The sequence below is a fragment of the Corapipo altera genome, unplaced genomic scaffold (genome assembly GCF_003945725.1).
Source record: "Corapipo altera isolate COAL_440 unplaced genomic scaffold, ASM394572v1 48b, whole genome shotgun sequence".
In the NCBI taxonomy this organism is placed as follows: domain Eukaryota; kingdom Metazoa; phylum Chordata; class Aves; order Passeriformes; family Pipridae; genus Corapipo; species Corapipo altera.
Window position 1 is genome coordinate 6,023,998 of NW_020884884.1, and position 20,042 is coordinate 6,044,039.

The 20,042-nt window shown below is 40.8% G+C and overlaps 1 protein-coding gene across 7 annotated transcripts in view; it reads right to left on the bottom strand.

The window, feature by feature from the left end:
* The window catches only part of TRERF1 (transcriptional regulating factor 1), a 74,040-nt gene that overhangs the window by 32,046 nt on the left and 21,952 nt on the right, over positions 1–20,042 (bottom strand). For 6 of the 7 annotated variants that reach the window (XM_027641378.1, XM_027641375.1, XM_027641377.1 and 3 more), the window contains exon 2: positions 272–369. The gene's annotated coding sequence lies outside the window, so the exon portion shown is untranslated. Of the gene's footprint in view, positions 1–271; positions 370–17,910; positions 17,976–20,042 lie in introns of those variants that run through there. The other variant, XM_027641374.1, reaches the window with a different exon arrangement.

A 20,042-nucleotide genomic window follows, 5' to 3' on the forward strand; every position in this document is an offset into this window, starting at 1 on the left:
CAAATTAAGGTAATGTCCTTTTGCTTGTATGAGACAACACAGCCAAAGTAGTCCTTTAAGAAAGGTATAAATGCGTGTGTATCTCCTGTGTCATACATACTGTGAAATAATATTTTACAAGATACACAGCCAATGCACAACTAATCATATTTGAGAAGCCCATCAATAAAGTCAGAGACTCAGAAGCCCAAATTCTGGAAAACAGTCAAAAAGCACTGAGTCTATTAAACAAGCCAGCCTTAGAGAAACTGGACATATGCTGCGACATTACCTGATTTTTGAGCATTTGTGAGATTCTTGTATCTTCTTGTGCTCTCTTTGCCATAACATTTCATGCTGCTGTCATTCTGTGATCTCAGAGTGATGTATCTAAACAAAGCAAAAGAATGCAAATTAGTTTTTCCCCACAGGTGACTATCTTCTATCACCAGCTTGGCCCAAAGCATGAGCAGACCTGTAGCCATGAGCTTCCAATTGTAACACAACAAAACACTAACTTCTATTCAAAAGAGTATCTCCAGGTTACTCTCTAAGCCACTATTGCAGACAACATCCAGCAGCATGCAATTCCTTTAAAGAACCACCAAGAATCCCTTTCCCATACTGACAGTGAGAGACTGCTTCATTGTCAAATCTCTGGCATTGATACATCCACAGTCCTTCAAATTAAAGACTGAAATACAAGTAAATGAATCTTTACTTTTTACTCAGCTTGGCACCTACTGCAAAATGAGGAATGGGCTTTGTTGATGCAATAAATAAAACATCTTGCCTCTACTGCAGAGACCATAAAGATTTCACAGCATCCCAGGCTGCTTTGACAGAACCCAGTGGCTTCTCTCATGGAGAGGAGATTTGCTGGCCCAGAGCTTGCAACCTACATGATGAGTATCACACAAACAAGAGAAGGTATAGAAATCAGGAAGGGAGGGATTAATGACAGTCAAAGATGTGGGAGATAACAATCAGGCTGTCACCCAGCACAGAAGAGATATCTAGACAAGGCATCTTAAATTATTTAAATGAAAACAACACATTTGTTTTTCTAAATGCTGCTGCCTAGATCACTTTTAGGAAAGGCCCTCAGCACCTGAGGGCATTTAGAAGGCTGGCTGACATCACTGTGAGGCCACTCTACATAACCTTAGAGAAGTCATAGAGATTGGGGGACATCCCAGAAGGCTGGAAGGTGGCTAATGTCATTCCCATCTACAAGGAGGGCTAAAAGGAGGATCCGAGAAATTACAGGCCCATCAGCCATACTTCAGTCCCTGGGAAAGTTACAGAACAAATCCTGCAGGGGGTTATCACAAAACAAATGAAACACATGACTAGGAAAAGCCAGCGTGGATTCACCAAGGGCAAATTGTGCTTGACAAACAAAGCTGTTGATGTAGGGCAAGCAGTAGACGCTGTCTACCTGGATTTCTCCAACACTTTTATATAGTTTCCCACAGCCTTCTTCTAGAGAAACTGCTGTGTTACAGTCTGGACAAGTGGTCCATGTGGTCAGTAGGAAACTGGCTCACAGGTGGCCCCAGAGAATGGTGGTAAACAGCTCCTTTTCCAAATGGCAACCTGGTAAAAGTGAGGTCCCCCAGGGACCAACACTGAGCCCATCACTGTTTAATACCTTCATAAGTGATCTGGAAGATGGCATAAGTGTACCCTGATAAAGTTTTCTGATGGTACCAAGCTAAGCAGAGAAGCACACGCGTTGGAAGGGAGAGCCACCCTGCAGGAAGACCTGGGTAGGCTGGAAGAGTGGGCTAACAAGAACCTTACAGAGTACTGCAAAAACATGCAAGGTCTTGTGGATTGTACCAGATGATCCTTGAGGTTCCTTCCAACCTGGTATTCTGTGATTCTGTAAAACAAGCCTGGAAGCTTAGGGTGCAATTCACAGCTCCATGATATCAATGGAAAACTCTTCATTCACACTGAGCCCCGATGGTTTTGGAAAATCATTCCAGGCTTAAGAAGAAAAATGTAGGAATGATCACAGATAACCTCAGTGAGGTCCCTCAGCATTTACTTCCTCTCACCTTCATGCTAGATTCACTTGCTTAAATTATTCTTTTAAAATCTCTGATAGTAAGTCCAAAGCATTGTGACACTACTACATACAGAAAGAAGCTGCCCCCCAAGTCCAGCACAGAACAAGTGCCCTCCCTTAGTCAACCAGCAACACAAATCCAAGCAGCTCCCCTGTCCTCCCAATGCCAGCCTCTGCTTTCCCCTTCACCTTGGCCCAATCTCACAGAAAACAGACAGGTCCACCGCACAATCCAGACACCAACCCATCAAAACATGCACCGTGAGAGACAGCAAAGTCCCTTACAAAGCCTGACCTGCCTGAAACATACTTCTTCAACAGAAAGCCTGAGCTGATGGCAAATGCTGGTAGCATCGCCCAGGGATATATGGAGTTTCTTGGATCTAAGCAAGTTTTTGCTTAAAACATTACCACATTGAGCCCCAGTAACTAAAATCTGTGCACGTCCACATCCTGCTGCAAACATGAGCTGAAATGCTACAAACGTCCCCAAACACAAACTTGCTTGCATCCCACCTGCTTACAACTTTTCTAAGCAAATCCATGAATTTACCTCTTTGTCAAAATAAGACAAGTTTTAATAAATCCACATGTACACAGTGCCATACCTGACTTGGTTTTTATACTGGTAATTAACACCTTCAGGTCTGTAACAGGCATGTTAAATGTTCTAGACAACAGACAAACGTGTACCATTTCTGTTTGTAACAGGAAATACTCAGACACACACAGAAAACCCGAGGTTAACACCAGTGGAGCCAAGTGACAAAATGTTGGGGGTTTTTTGTCCCAGTTAAACATAACTGTTTAGAACTAGCCAGTATCTTTAAATTTAATCTTAAAAAAGTAACTGCTATATCCTGGGATGGGGCAACCCAGGATGTATGTACAGACTGGGGAATGAGATGCTGGAAAGCAGTGCCACAGAAAGGGACCCGGGGGTCCTGGTGGATGGCAAGTTGAATGTGAGTCAGCAGTGCCCTAGCAGCCAGGAGGGCCAACCGTGTCCTGGGGTGCATCAGGCAAAGCATCAGCAGCCGGTCGAGGCAGGGGATTGTCCTGCTCTGCTCTGCACTGGGGTAGCCTCACCTTGAATACTGTGTGGAGGTCTGGGCACTGCAGTATAAGAAGGATATAAAGCTGTTAGAGAGTGTCCAAAGGAGGGCAACGAAAATGGTGAAGGGCCTTGAGGGGAAGCCCTACAAGGAGCAGCTGAGGTCACTTGGTCTGTTCAGCCTGAAGGAGACTGAGAGGAGACCTCACTTACAACTTCCTTGTGAGGGGAAGAGGAGGGGCAGACACTGATCTCTTCTTTGTGGTGACCAGTGATAGAACCCGAGGCAACGTCCTGAAGTTGCGTCAGGGGGTTTAGACTGGATATTTAGACTGGATATTAGATATTCCCTGGAACAGGCTCCCCAGGAAGTGGTCACAGCACCAAGCCTGCCAGAGTTCAATAAGCATTTGGATGATACCCTTGGGCACATGGTGTGATCCTTGGGGATAGTCCTGCACAGGGTCAGGAGCTGGACTCCATCATCCCTGTGGGTCCCTTCCAATTCAGAATATTCTGTGTTATTCTGTGTGATCATGAGCCATGACCAAAGTCATAGTATATAGGTTTGCTTTCTTTTTCAATTATCCATCTGCTCTGAACAACAAATGCTCGTATTAAGCCTAAAAATGCCAAAATATTCTGCAGACAAACCATCCCTGGTAGCTTCCTGCAAGAGGCCAGGCCGATGGATGCCAGGAAAAACAACAGGAATGCCCAGAAAAATCCTTTTCTGCCTTTCTCATTTGTTTTTGCTGCTTTTCCCACTATACTACCTTCATTACTAGAGCTACAATAACACCCATATGCAGGTGTACATAAATTATCAAATATGTGCAAAGCTCTCATACATAATATCACAGTTAAAAATAAAACTTCGGGCATTTTGGAGGCAGAGGTAGTGAACTGATGGCTGATAAATACTGAAAACAGTCCCAACATAATTAGTTCAGGACCAAACACTACAAAAGTACATAAAACTCACAAATGAGGTTTTAATTCTTTTCATTAAATTTTAATCAGCATCTCATTTTTTGAAGTTTAGATTAAAAAGCAATCTAATTTTATATTCCTTTGCCATATTCTTCAGTTTTGCTTCCATCCCAGCCCCTAGATTTTGCATACAAGCAAAGCACAGTAAGGAAAAGCTGAGAAGTGAAGCCTACAGCAACATTTACAAATTAAGACCTAAGTCAGAGATCGGCTATCCCATACGCACAATATAAATTTTCAGTCCTCTCTCTTCATTAGGATTGATGACACTGCTGGAAAATAAGGAGCACATAATACCTTTTATGGGAAGGTAAAATACAGATGAATTAACAGAGAGAGAATGCAGCTAAATCAATTTCTCATCTCAAGATAGTAATGGAGGCAATTTCTTGAACTTTACTACGCTTGTAACATATTGATCAGCAGAGCTTCACACTGAAAGTTAAACCAGGTATTTTCCCAGGGATAAAATGGAGGATGGCAGCAGAACTAGGCAACACACCAAAGACAGGGATTTTCTTCAGTCATGTTACACTTCAGAAAAATCGAAGTTTCCACCTACTTGCATGTTACTGCAACACACAAGAAGATTTCTAGATTAAGGCTGAATTAGTCCTGTATGAGCCTTAACAAAGCAAATTTCGTGATATGGCAACGGGGAATGGTTTCAAACTGAAAGAGAAAAGGTTTAGATTAGATACTAGGAAGAAATTCTTTACTGTGAGGGTAGTGAGGCATGGGAATGGGTTGCCCAGAGAAGCTGTGGATGCCTTACCCCTGAAAGTGTTCAAAGCCAGGGTGGATGGAGCTCTGAGCAACCTGGTCTCGTGAAAGATGTCCCTTCCCATGGTAGGGGTTGGAACTAGATGATTTTAAGGTCCCTTCCAACCCAAACCATTCTGTGATTCTGTGATTCTATGATTTACTTTCACAGTATGAACTTTTGTATCATTTGACATTAAGAACTTAACTGAAGTGTTAAATTGGGAACTCAGACTTCCTGTAGATCATCAGAGCACCCAAAATGGAATTCTGGGAAAACACCAGAAAAAAAAGAAAAAAAAGTAATTTGGGATTTCTCCTCTCCTTCCTAATGGTCATGTGTCTAACCATTCACAAACACTAGCTCATAAACTTGCCACGAAATGAATAAACCTCAGCCACTTCAAATCACTGAAATACAAGTTTTCTTTACTGTATTTGTCATTTTTTCTATTACAAGAGTGACCAAGAGCATCTTGTTATCTAAATTGGTTGGTCATGATTAAACAGCATTTAACTATTTTTGGAGCAGGAGAGGGGAAAGTAAACCACCTTAAGATAAGAAACATTAAGAACAACAGAGTACATATATTAAGCAATACCAACAAAGACTAATATCAACTGGTAAAATCAGCAACAAAATAGTTAACAACACCAGAAATTATCATCATCAATCACATACCATTACTTTGGTACACTTAACACAACTATATCAGAGCACAGTCTCTCTCTTCACATGTTGGAAGTCCACTCTTAATAATCAACCTCACAAATTTGTTGCCCTTCCCTGGTCCATGTTCAGCTTCCTGCTTGCGCTTTCCTAGAAAAACTCTAGGACTTCAAATTCTCTTCTAAGGACAGGATTCTTCATGCATGCATAATTATTTTCACGAGTTCATTTCTACATCTTTGAATGCTTCAGGAATATTGCATGACATTTATTTCCAGAGGAAATGTCTTAGACAAATGGTGCATTTTACAGATCAGATGCTAATGCGCAGACAGATTACGAATTCCAAAATCTATTAGTTTTTCATGTGTAGGGTTCAAGGTTTCAGACAACACATACTGTATAACATGACATTATGTTTAAAGTGGTTTTAGACTTGAGCTACTGGTCAGACGCATCCCAGTCACACAAAGCAAATGGGTGCTCACACTAGCAGAGACCACCTATCACACCACAGGCACAGTCCAGGAGATGCCTGCCTGCCTTGAGTGACTGCATCAAGTGACTGCTCTCTGGCACTGGCCAGAATGTAACCCAGTTCCCTTGGGCAGGGCTTGGCTTATCCCATTCAGGAGAAAATACTCCCATACCTCCTACTATATAGCCATGTCTTGTCCTCTCCTTATTGAATTCAGAAAGCAACCTGGCTGGCAGTGCAAGCTTGACAGTCCTAGAGCTGCCTGAAAAGCCATCATCTTTCTCTTCACAGCTTTCAGGTACTTGTTTCATGCTCATGTCCTGGGAAGAACAGCGGACACTCATTCTGCATCTCCTTCATGACATCAGTCATTTTTGTGTGCCTCTTTCCAGACCGAGAACTCCTGGTGGCTCTTTGTCACCCTATACTTTGGATTTTATTTCTTCTTTACAACATTCTCTGGGCTGGGGGAGGCAAGATGGAAGACAGGGAGGACCAAAGCTACATATGTTATTGAAGACAGGGGAGCACTATGTATTTACACAGTAGCACATTCATGCTTTCTGTTTTGTTTTCTGTTCCTTCACTAACAAGTACTGACTTGTTTTATCAATCATTATGCTGTCATTTTTACAGGATGACCACAAAGTCTCCTTCCAGAGCAGTTGATATCTGGTGCAGCACTCATCAGGGCATACACCACATTGTGACCTCCCTCCTCCTCCTGCACACACTGCTTTCGTTTATCTACAAGCAATTTCCTCCAGCATTTTATCATCCAATCATTCAGCACTAGGAGTTCTGCAACACATTCAGCTAGCCCTTCTTTTCATTATTCTTAATGCCCCAAGCCCACACTCTTGCAAAATTTCAGTTACTTACTTCAAACTATGAGGTGACTAAAACCATTCAAACAAAATCATTGCCAAAAATGACATCAATAAACATTGAAAAACCCTCAAACTATTCTTTCCCTTTGCAAAATTACTGCAAAACAACCACTCTCCTAAAAGAAATTCCCCAATCACTCAAAAAAACTTCTTTAAGTGGGCACTCCCCATAATGAGCTGTAGCCCTAGTTGTTCCAGTTTGGCAGAGTAGGGACCACGTCACAGCAAAACCTTCTGTCAACAGCCTGATGAATTAATGTTTGGACCTCTCGTGTCACACTAACATGCCAACCTTGCCCTGAGAAAATGGAGCAGGAGCTCCACAGCTCAGGAAACAACACTACCAGACCAAAAAAAACCCCCAACTTAAAACAAATAAGCAGACAAACCTCAAAGTCTAACAGCTACTTCTTGGCTCCAGATCTTCCCCGCAGAAGGTAGGCGGAAAAAAAAACCAACCCATCCCACCCTTCTGCAGACTGACTCCTATGCAGTGCTAAGAATATTCTGAAAGACACAAAATGTATAACTTTTCAACTGAATATTCATTTCTGAACTGAAGGGAAACATCTTAAGGGCGAGTGGGTGTAAGGAATGATTCCTCCTCAGCACTGCCGCGCTATTTATTAAAGGCTGTGAATACCCACAAGAATTCAGCTTTGGCCTTCACACTGTACACTAACAAGCTTAGTCTACTGACATTCACAAAGCAGATGTAGCTCTGCTTCAAATGATCCCTTTGAAAGGGACAATTACACCAGAAAACTGGAAACTGGATGACCAACAGAACTAATTAAGTTCTTAAGTTCTGTTTGTATATTTATCCAGATTTTTCTCACCATTCTTACTCAGAAGGGGAATGGGTTGGCTTGGGAGGCCAAGGGAACAAAAGTATGCCTTTCCTCCCCCCACCCCGTACATAGTTTTCTCCCCTACATAGTTACAGATCTGTTTGGAACAAAACTTGAGACATGAAATCAATGCAGCCAGTGGTGGAATTCATCTTATTCTGACAGAAATATTCCATTTTCCCTAGCTTATATTTTAAATTGCTTTCTGATATACCAGGTTATTATTTTTTTTTAGCCTCTTTGGTTCCTTACATAATTAAATGCCATGCTATTCAGCTTTTACAATTACTTTTACCATTTTCAGAAGAACATTTCTCAACTTTCTGTGAAGAATTTATTCCCCACAAGTGTTAGCTTCACTGACTATTTTTTTGTTCATTTCATTAAAAGCTCTTAGCCATCTCAGTAGAAATCTTTTCCCTTATACAGACTTTCCTATAGGGTAGATAGTATTTGCCAACCCTCAGTTTCTTTTCCTACTATTTCGTGTAACCAGAATTAGCTCAGAAAAGGTGAAAGGTCAATGCCTTCATCTTGCAATCATGGAAGAAGGGCTAGGCACAGCCTATGGAGACATTTTTGTTACAAATTCAGAGTTTGCATTTAATACTTGCAAAAATAACAGCAATGTTCCTCAAAAGTGTCCTAGCTTAAGCTATGAACGTTTTGCCCATTTACCCTACAGGTACAGATAAACAGCCTCTGAAGCTTCAAGTACTGGCTTCTATGATTTCTCTTAGAAGACCACCACAGTTTTGGAGCAAGCATGTTCCCAGCCCCTCAAACTTCACTTTTAAGGTATTGCCCACACCAAATGCAGATCCAGCAGCACAACACTCCCTCCAGTTTGCCAACTTACAACAAAGCATACAGAACATCTTTAAAAGTTGCTTTATTGATACAGAAGTGACAAAGTAAAAAACATATTCTGCAAGAAGCAAGCTCATCCTGCTTAGCACTTATTTGAGAGAAATATAAAAAAACTCCAAGAGATTAATGTCTCCCTTCCTGGGTACGCTAAAGATAATTATTTGGCTAGTAAGGGGGGTTATTTGTTTCGGTTTGGTTGTTTGGTTGGCTCGGGGGGGGGGGGAGGTTTGTGGACTGTGCGGGGAGAAGAACAAAACAGCACCATAAGAAAACAGCCTTTTAAAGCTTTATTTCTGACAAAACTACCATCTTGTTCCTTAGCAGAACAGCAGGAAGGAGTTTCCAGAGTGGGCCTAAAAAACACCAGGGGAAGAAACCTTCTCTGTAGCAGGCACACTACACCACCATAGCATCTTCTCTTGGGAATGAATTATAAGTAGGAAACACTTTGAAGATTATGATAAACTTGCTGGTCATCTGTGGCTTTATCTTATGTACCAGTTAACCAAGTAATCCTTCAGAATTACTAGAATGTTACCAAGCATCACACATCCAATTGAAAGCAACATATGCCTGACCATTTCATACCCTTTTCAGCCATGTTGCAGGTAGAGCTTGAGTTATTACCTCAGATAATTCAAGAGCCAAACGGCTCTGCCCACATTTCCCCATGATCTAACTGGCATCCTGGCACGAAGGTGAAGGTGAAGGAACCGGGGGCTCTACAACAGGAGACAGAGGATCATCTCTCATTTCAAGTCCCAATTTTTTCTGAGGTCACAGTGACCTGAATCTAGCATGAATTATGCATAATCACCCTCCGAGCAAGTGGATCTGTGCCAACTGAACCTCATAAAAGTTTTGGTTGCTAGGAGGTAGCAGTGGACATATTCTAAAATCCTGTTTACTTGAACCATTGAGGTTTCCCTCCAGAATAACCTTCCAAAGTCTGCTAACTGTTTTTTTATTCCTTGAGACATCAGATTTCAGATAAATTCTGTGATTTCCCATCTGCTGTCATCTAGAGAAGCCTCTATGAATTATCTCTCCAAACAGTCTGTAAAAGACCTCCAACACCTTCAGAGCAAGCTCGTATCTTTATACAAACTAGCTAACATCCTTAGCACAAATTCTGTTAAGAGAAGTCTTGCATTCAGACACGGTGTTGTTCAGATGCCCACGTATCAAGTTCTGAGTCTCAAACTCCACGAGCCAGCACAGCAGACAGAACCTCAGTAGCACTTCATAGACCTTGCCTTAGCTTTTCAGCTCATTCTCTGTCCCTACAAGACTTATCTCAAATGAACACACAATATTTTTACATCGACATTTTTAATCAATTGTCTTGTATGGATATTAAGTTTCAGAGTGTGCTATCTGGAAATCTTGGCTGCTCCAGATCATGCTTTTAAAAACATACTCTGTAATTCTCCTGTCAATTTGTTGGAGATGCATTTGTGTCCTCTGATTTAGGAACGTACAAAGAGATTTTTCATGGTTATCTTAGCTAAGATTGGATTTAGAGTATTTATTTATTGTGTTGTTTACATGCACTGTAAGCCACCCAATGAGGAAATGAAGAAAGAAAAACACCTGCCTCCTTTAGACCACATAATTTCTGACACCATTTCTACTTAGAGATAGCTCAGTTTTGTTTGTTTTATGAAGGAAGAGAGTAAGCAAACACAGACTTCAGTTTTTCATCATTTACTGAACCTATGGCATACAAGGTTCATTTATCATCAAGCCCTAGACTCAAGCTGAAATCCTAATTACAGACAAAAAGAACAGGTAATGCTTTTCCAATAATTAGTAGGCAAGCAATTCTCAGAACACTGTTATCAGATTTATCATAGGATTCTGGAAAGAAAGTGGTGCTGACACACTCGTGGTTTCCTTCTGTTCACTCTTCATTTACTGAAGATTCAAACCTTTAGATTATCTACTCAAGACATCTGACTGGTAAAGTAATTTGTAACTCTGAACAGTACAGATGCTCCCCACTGAACCATCCTTGGGAACTGCCCAAGGAAAGGTGGTTACAAGCAATATGACCAGAGGATTGCAAAGTAATGCCATGAATCTCAGGTATTTTTAGTTCTGACTGTGGACTGAAAAATGTAATCAAAAATGCCATTTCTAACAACCCTCATCACTGCAAACATCAGCAAACATAACTCGGAGCCGTATAATGGGAGTGAGGAAGGACTATGAGTTGATTTAAAAACCAACTAGAACAGCAGGTAAAAACAACTTCAGCAGAAATGAAAGGTGAGAGACATTGCAAGTGTGCTGAGCAAGCCAGAAGTAAAAGTTAGCTTGTGCAACACCAGCCAGACCTCAGCAGGCAGTGCTTCAACCTCTCTCACCCAAAGTAACCAGCTTTGGGGTCTCCCCAAAGCTTCAACATAGCCAGACAGAAGGGATGGTATTAGCAGGGGTACAGATCTCCAAGAACCCCCAGTGAATACGTTCCCACTCTGAAAGCATGGTGGCATACTGCTAGAGGGAAGGTTGGTGCTACCCCTGTGTGGCCTGAAGTGTTTGAAGAGATGCTAAGCCTTGTTCTTGTTTGCCTGCACTCAGCTCCAGAGGCACAACACCAGCACTCATGTTAAGGAAACACCATTATTCCTCTTGGCCAAACCTCATGGTCTTAAACTTGGGTGCAGGCTGCAAAACTTTCATAGCACTGGGGCATTCCAAAACACCCTTCCCCTGAGACTACATCCGAAGAGGAAAGTACCAACCTGCATGAACATAAGGTAGGTGTTCAATTAGCAGCCTCATCTGATGAAGATTTCCAGCAGAGACCTCAGGAGGAGGGCTATAAGATTATGAAAAGATCTTCCCCAATGTATGAACAACCTTACATTTGTTCCCTTATCTTGCAATGGTAAATTCTTATTACTATGCTTCAGTTAAAAGACAATTAGAAGAATGGATAATATATAATGAAGGCACTGCATATATGATTTAAAGTTGCCTCCAAATACCTAATGCACAAAGATTTGTTTTCCTTCAGATGCCAAGAATCAGGGCAGAACAGCAGTAATGTGATTTTTGCTAGTACAAAACAATGCTTTCTTTTTTTTTAATAGGTAATGGTCCTACCTAATTTTTTATTTTTTTTTAATCAAATTGTCCTTAGGGAAGATTCAGAGACAAGCCTTCTGGAAAAGTAGTAACTGCATGAGACAAAAGATAATCAAGAGTACTCTTTTTTCTATGTTCTTAGCATTTCTGGACTGCAAATTCAAGCTACAAAATATGTCTGTGTATCAGATGCTGTAGCAGGTAACAGCATGAATGTCTAAATCTTTAAAAAGTGAAGAGTTTCAGAAAGCCTAAATTTTTTTACTTTTATTTTTTAAATACTGAGACCCCTGGTATAGATTTCATTTTCATTTTAGTTTTCCTACAGGGTATTGGCTTGTAGGAAGTCCATTTCACATAAAAATCATAAGGCATTCTTTACATCATCTCCCCCTGCATTAATGTCTCTGGTAATGCAGGACTCAGATAAGGCTATGCAGTCTCATGCCCAACTGATATATTTTCCAGCAATACCTAGCTATGTCAAATCCTGCATCTCTCTCATGAGTTTTACCCAAGGACCTGGTTTCAGCTGGGAGAGAGTTAATTTTCTTCCTAGTGGCTGGTTGAGTGCCATCTTTTGGATTTAGGCTGAGAATAATGTTGATAACACCATGATGTTTCAGTTGTTGCTAAGTAGTGCTTACTCTCAGTCAAGGACTTTTCAGCTTTACCTGCTTTGCTGGTGAAGAGGTGCACAAGAAGCTGGAGGGGGAGGCACTGCAAGGACAGTTGACCTGAACTGGCCAAAGGGATATTCCATACCACAGAACATCATGCCCAGTATGAGGGGTGGGGGAGTGTAGAATCGCTGCTCAGGGACTTGTTGGGCATAGGAGAGTGGGTGGTGAGCAACTGCGTAGTACAACACTTGTCTTTCTCTCTCTTTTTGTTATCTCCCTTTTCATCACAGTTACTATTTTATCTTTCCCCATTATTAAAATGTTCATATCTCAACCTATGGGTTTTACTCTTTTCTGATTCTCCTCCCCATCCCACTGGAGGGTGGGGAGTGAATGAGCAGCTGCATAGTACTTAGTTGCTGGCTGGGGTTAAGCCATGACACCAGGTCTAGATTCAACAGTGGACTGAAATTCCTTTGCACACTGAAAGTTTCAGCTGCAATCTCATTACCTCCAGACACTGAGTTCTGTGAGGCTGAGATGCTCTGAATGGACTAACTGCAATGCCCCGTTCCTTCGAGATCTCCTGCTTGTTTCAGAAAGAGAGATGGTATAAAGTCATCTTCCTTCACAGGGAGACCTTGAATTATCAAATTTTTTTACACTCTCTGAAGCCCGGCAAGTCCAAGCCATCATTCCTCAAAGACCCTATGACACACCGATAATGTTTTCTTCTCAAAAACTACTGCAATGGTTTTGCACAACATAAACAACTGCTGAAAACAGAGGAGTACTGGTCTGGTGTGCCTTACTTGCAGACAGCTCCAGCCTTCTCTTTTTGTCCTTGGTGTAGCAGCAAAAGCCACAACCCAAGAGTGCTCTCATTCCAGACGAGACTTGTTGGAAGCCACAAAGACAACAGGAACTGACAATGAATGGAGACAATTTTTCTGTGTTTGTGCAAGAGGAAAAACATCTCTCTGGTAGTCTTTGAGCACAGGCAGTGCTGAGGCAGCTGGTGATGCCTGTCTACATTCACCAGCAAAACAGGGTACAACTACAGAGCATAGTCCTGGAGATCCATTTGATAAATGATTATGTCCTTATTTCCAATAGATACGTCTGTTCCTTTCAGGAAAACCTGAAGATGAGATTCTGATGATTTATTCACTAGCTTGAGCTATGAAGTCCTGAACTGAAAAATATTTCTTACAGTAAAACATACGTGACTATAAAATTTCTCTGGGTGACAGAGGACTACTTAAGACATGAAATCCTGAGATGAACAGACTTGGACCTCTCTAATTTGAGGCTTCTGGTAAGTCTGTTGAGTAAGAAGAGATCTGGGAATCCTCATAGGTCTCCATACTTTTCAAAGCACAAACAGCAAGTGCAGTCTGCACAACCTCTCCAGTGGTAACAGACATGTAGTTTCACTCTACAATCTGGGGTTGACCACTATTTTTACTTCTTTAGGGGGCTACAAAGTCCATTTAACCTGGAAGGAAAATGGTAGCATAACTCTCTAAACATTACTTTACTGGTCTGTTGTCCCAGATATGGATATTTCCCACAAGCGAAAGACTGGTGTATTTTATATACCCACAATAATAGAACACTGAATCAATCACCAAGGATTTTCTGGTTCATATTACCTGAACAATTTCAGATACTTTAAATCACTATCACCTATTTCCTCCAGATCTCACTTCTATTTTTCAAATTCTTATAGGATCTTAACAACAAGATCATGCTCAATTAAAAAAAAATCTTCAGTAAGACAGTAGGCTCATTTCCACATTTTAATTTTAGCCATATCCTCAAATGGATAAACTGCCTTCTGAGTATCGGTTATTATCAGAAGGAAGTTGCCCTGGACTTTGAGAATGTCACAGTTTCCAGTGAGTTCATGTCTTCTGGAAAGTCCTAAACTGAAAGACTTTCGCTAAGATGAGAAGTCCTGACACAATTCAGGCTTTTGACTCCATTTTGATACCTAAGGACCATCACAGATGACCAGTTCTAGCCTCACAGGGCTGTTAGCTTCTGCTTTGTTGCTAATAAGCACAGGTAAAGAAAGATTGTCATAGCTCCCGCTCCTAAATCTGGAGAAGTACTAAGAAAAGAGTTCTTGCCCTTCCTACCAGGTGCTTAAAAAAATAAAAGAAGAATTATCCACGTGAATCAAATAATTTGCCAAATGATTCACTGCTGTCATATCTGAACAAAAAATTACCATGTCAATACACAGAATAAAAAAAATTAAAAATTATACTGCAGATTAGAGAAAAGCTCTTGAGTATTATAAATTCTGAACCATAAGAATGGATGGCATACTTGCTCCATCCTAACATCGGGAGGAAAAAAAAAAATCTATTTGGTGGCATAGCACCAGCCTTTGCAAAAAGGGTAAAAATAACATGCATCATAAGAGACAAGAATCCAACACATTAAGTAATCTGTGATGAGAACTCTATGAATAAAGCAGATAATACCAAATTAGTTAACTAAAAAAACCCCAACAACACAGCCATTTACAGATCAAAAGAATACTTGCCTATGCATTTCAAACTAACCAACTAGAATTACAAGTATGTGCCGTTTTAAAATAAACAAAGAACCAGATTCACAAGATGATCTGGATTTGCCCACCCTCTCAGACATGTTGGCTTTTAACATTTACAGAGTACTAAAGAAAACATCCCACCACTTTTATCTGGATTAATGTCACATTTGGCACAAAACTTACATGTTCAGAAAGAGACCCGCTCAACAGCAGATGGAGTATTCCATTGTAGTGAGTGGCATGAGTGGCAACAAGTGCACACCCTCCCAATGAAAAGAAGCAAACCACTCCTCAGTAACATCTGCCTGCAGATCACAAGATGCTCACACAGAACTTTCCCAGAAAACACCTTTTTCTTACTCCTGTCTAAAAGCATTCTTATCAATAAGTAAATTCTGTAACTAAAAAAAAAATTAAAAATAAAAATAAAAAAAGGGAAAAAAAGAGAAAAAACCCAGCCTCAGGTATTCTTCCCAGCACTGTTCACTTATCCAGAAAAGTGTAAGGAAACATTAACAGGAAGAAATGACTATTTCAAGCTGAGGGTAACTAGGATGAAGAGAAACTTGGATGAAGAGAAACTTGCTTCACTTTATAAAAAAGATACACGGTAATAATTAAAAAAAAGAAATAAAAAACTGAAGGGTACATCAATTATAATGGTTCTGTGGTTCCTCTGAATTTCAATTAGAAACCACTTTATTTACAGCTCTTGGCCCAGCAGCAGGCAACCCAATGAGAACGTTTTTCATGGTGCAGTTTCTAATGCAAATAAAAGTAAAGGTAACCCCAGAGTGGTTTGCTAACTTATATGAGACAGGAAACAAAAGGTACAAATGAATAATGACCATGTCAAATGCATTCAGAAAGACCACAGGACTCAAATAACAAATTCTTTGACAAGTACATTTACCTCAAAGAACTATCTAAAATAGCTCTTTTTTCCCATAAACACTTTTCCTAAGATCTCATTTTAATAATAATTTAAATCTATGTTCCATCAAAATATGAAGTTAAATCCATTCTCTCCACCCTCAACACCAAGAAGTGACCACCAGACACAGATATCTGACTTTTCTGCTCAGAAAGTCCACATTTAGTCATTTTGATCAGAGTGAGGAGAATCCGTAAGAGGCAACACTGGGGTCTGCCCAGGGGCTCTTTTCCACTACTTGTAGATACAGTAGCAGAGGAGGTGAAAGGAGGTATGGAGAAACCAAGTGGTTTCTCCCACATACGCATTTTGTGCACATAAGCAGGCAACATGCAATTTAAGTCCCCCCAAAATGTCTGAGATGTCTCCCTGAAACCAGGGGAGGTTCACTACGGACTGACCTTGCAAGTTCATGCCCTCAACTTTGCCACCATATTCAGTTTGGTGACAGGGCTGAGGCACAGCCCCTTGCAGATGGCACTGCTGACTCCTCACAACAGCCCAGGTTGGAGTTACACCACCTGCATCCTCCTCTGCCCAGTTTACAGTTTCCAGCCATAAACAACCAACTCCAGTAATGAACAGCAGACCTGCTTGTTCAAAGGGCTCACAGAGGCTCAGACCACACTATTTCTCTAACAGTTTCCCTAGGAGGATGGCCTCACACGGACCAAGCTGCCACCAACCTTGTCTAAGTTGTTATGCTTTTATTCAAAAATGTAACATCATAGAGAAAAACTCCTACAGCTACTTTTCATTTCACTTTTAAAATGGAAACAAAATAAATTTTGTCTGGTTTAACAGCACTTTTCCAGATTGTGCTAGATACAGAATTTTCCATCTTTTCAAATTCACGAGGTTGCATCAAACACTTGCATGCTCTCTCAATGCTATTCCCCCCTCTGGCTTGTCAGTTCACTTAGGAAAGAAACAACTACATTTTGAGCTTCCATTCAGCAGAATGCTTTGAAGCAGCTCCTAATATCACAGAAAATGCCTATCAACAGCTGTTAGTGGCTCAAGAGGGACCTGCCTATACACAGATGCTCATATGCTAGTGAGCACTTCACTGAAAAGACTAAGTGATGCGTGTTACTTACTGCAGCCCATTTGAGTCTGGGTAGTTTCAATCTGTATTGTGCTCTTAACAGTGAGAAGATTCTGGAGCTGATCTTGTATCTATCATTCATAAAGGCCTACTGCATTCAGAAGAGCAAGAAATGCAGATATATATTTCATTAAGATGTAAGCATTCCTCCAAGTCTGTAAAAAGGACTCTGCACTGGGCAAACTATTTAAACAGGATTCTGACCAATGCCTTCATTACCCTTCGACGATGTCCAACCTGTTAACTGTGGGCACAATTGTGCAGCTGATACCACGACCAACGTCGTTGGTTCATGTCTACAGGTTTCCTATATAGGCTATATAAAAAAAGGAGGGGGGAAAAAGAGAAAATAAAAAGTTTCTAGAAGATAATGTGATCAGAGCACTGAAATTCAGTTCCTGCTGAGCTGCCCTAAAGAAAAGACCCTTTATCTCTACTGACTGCAAGGACAAGTAGGAGAAGTCAGGCGCCTAAGGAAATTAGCTGATCCAGTCAGAAGCTTAAGCTTAGGACAACTTAGAACATCCTGTTATTGATACTATTGATACTTCTGTCTTTTTACATAAACCACAACAGCAGTAAGTTCAGTTAAACCTTTTTTACAGCTAACCAGTATCAGCTTATTAGGGACAAGATGTCACTTGGTCTGTAGATGGGCTACAGTGCGTTATTAATGAAGACAAGGTTGCAGGAAAGCAGGCTGTGATGAGGGCAGGTGCAAATGGTACAGAACAGAGAGGAGGGAAAACTTTCTGCAAGGCAAACATCAAAGATCCAATACTTTCCCACTGTTATGTTAGAGAACCACAAGAGAGTCACCTCTGGAATTGTGTTTAACACTAAAACACACCAAAACCTCCCCCGCCCAGCTGAAACCACCTCCAAACACGTACAGCTGCCCACCCACTACAAACCACCACAAGAACAACCACCTAAATCAAAATGACCACGAGACATACCAAAGTGCTGCGTGTGCCATTAGACCACTGTGGCGCAAAAGCTGAATGGCACGTAGCAAATGCCCGAGGTGCGCCACATACAAGCCACCAAGCAGCCAGCCTTTCCCACTGGACAGCACTGTAAGGAAGAAATATTATGAGAATCTCAGCAGCCCTTAACGCTGCTGTCGTGAATTTGAAAAAAAAAATCCTTACACGCAGTACCACTCCCACAAAAAAAGGGATAGAACTTGTTCTTATGTAAGTATGTATATTATTTAACACTCGAACAACAGTTCCATCACATCTACGCAGAACCAGAAGTGGTGAAGAGCTGAGAGGGGAAAAAAATAACTTCTACTCTATTGTATCTATCCATTTTTTTGTTTGCCTCAGGACAAGTCAAGGGCCCTCAACACACTGCAGAACAAGGACCACTATCTGTTTTCTTTCTCTTCCTTTGTTGTGGTACAACGTGAGTGATGCACGTAGGTGCAAGTATAATTCACACAGTATTTGCATTCTATTAGCTATTATCACCTAGGAAATTATCTTTTGGACCTGGGAAAAAGTGATTACAAAACTAAAGGTGAGGTAAACACATGCACACCATCATCTTCAGGCAAACAATTGTTTCTGCTTTTGCGGTCATCTGAACAAGTTTTGCTCTTCCTTAGATTAAACAAACACATGCCGCCAGGATGCACGCGTTGCTTCTGAGGTAGATGTGAAAGAGAAGGCCTAGGTGACGAAAATAACTTTCAAATAGATGTTGGTATATTCACATTGCAAAGAACATAAAAGGAGGCAGGAAGCAGGGGAGGGAAGTGTCTCTCTCATATCATATTTAAGTGACAGTACAAGTAGCAGTGACTTTTTTTCCCTGAACTGCTCACAGATATGGGACCATTGCATAATCTTCAATAATCTTGTAAATTCTATTCACATTTTTTCTAAACATTACAGGAATTCACAGAATTAAAAGCAAAAATCATGATTTTTTCCCAACTTGCCACTCAAAAGATGCAAAATAGAGCAAGTTTTCCTGTAAAAACAGCTCCGTCCTACTTTATGAACTAGTTATTCCTAACTCTAACCACCTCCCCTCACACAGAATATTATGTAGCGCTAAAAAGCTTCTCCAGTCCCGACAAACCAGCCATGTTTTGCATGGTATGTATAAACAAGTTGGTTTATGGCAAACAGAAATCCATACACATGCAGTGGAGTGTAACAGCTGCCTCATGGAAGCAGGTATGCTTATGTATCCCAAGCCTAAACTCATCTGGGTGAGCAAACACTAGGAAAGGACACACAAGGGAAGGGAAAAGAGGCACAACTTGGTGTAGAAGTGGAAAAAAAGAGGGCAAAGGAAATGAATGTATACGTATTTGAGATTTTGCCCTGGTAAAATCTTGGACTAAGAAAAATTTCAGATGACATTTCTGCAGATACAGAGAAAAAAAATCTCAGAGATTCAATGTGAAAAGTTATTTAAAACATGCACAAATTTAATTTGATAGTCAGCTTTTCAGTCAACCTATTTTCTCCACTCCAGTGAGGGCAACAGGGGAAAAATATTTAAATCTTATGAAATAGTATGGAGAAAGGCATTTTTCATTTCAGAATGTATTATTTTTAAAACCACATGGAAAATGTCCTTCAGGAATACCAACCCTTAGTGGCATCTCAGATGGCCTGCACGACAAGTATATATCCAATAAGCAGGTGTCAAGAATTATCAAGAAAAAAACAAGTCAAATTCAATTTTACTTGAAGATGTGGCTTTCTAAAATACCACAGAGAAAAAAAACCTTCCTGCAGTAAAGGGAGAGTTGGGGCTTTGCATGGCATACTTCAAGAGCAGCAATATATAGCCTTTGTTATATCAAAAACCTCAAACCGTTTCCAAATCATCCTTGTTCTCTGACTTTTTTTCCTACCTGATGTCTTTTCTAGTTTTTCATTCATATTCCTGCTGGCTCTTCACAGTTTCACAGCACCATCCTTGAGGATTTTTTAAAAATAAACCCAGAATATGAATCAACATACTCCTTAGTCCATGTCCAGGCCCTTTTGCTGTTTGTCATATCAGTACTACCTTGTCCCAAGCAGTTCCTGCAGTAGATGCAATCTTCCCTCTCCATCCAGCT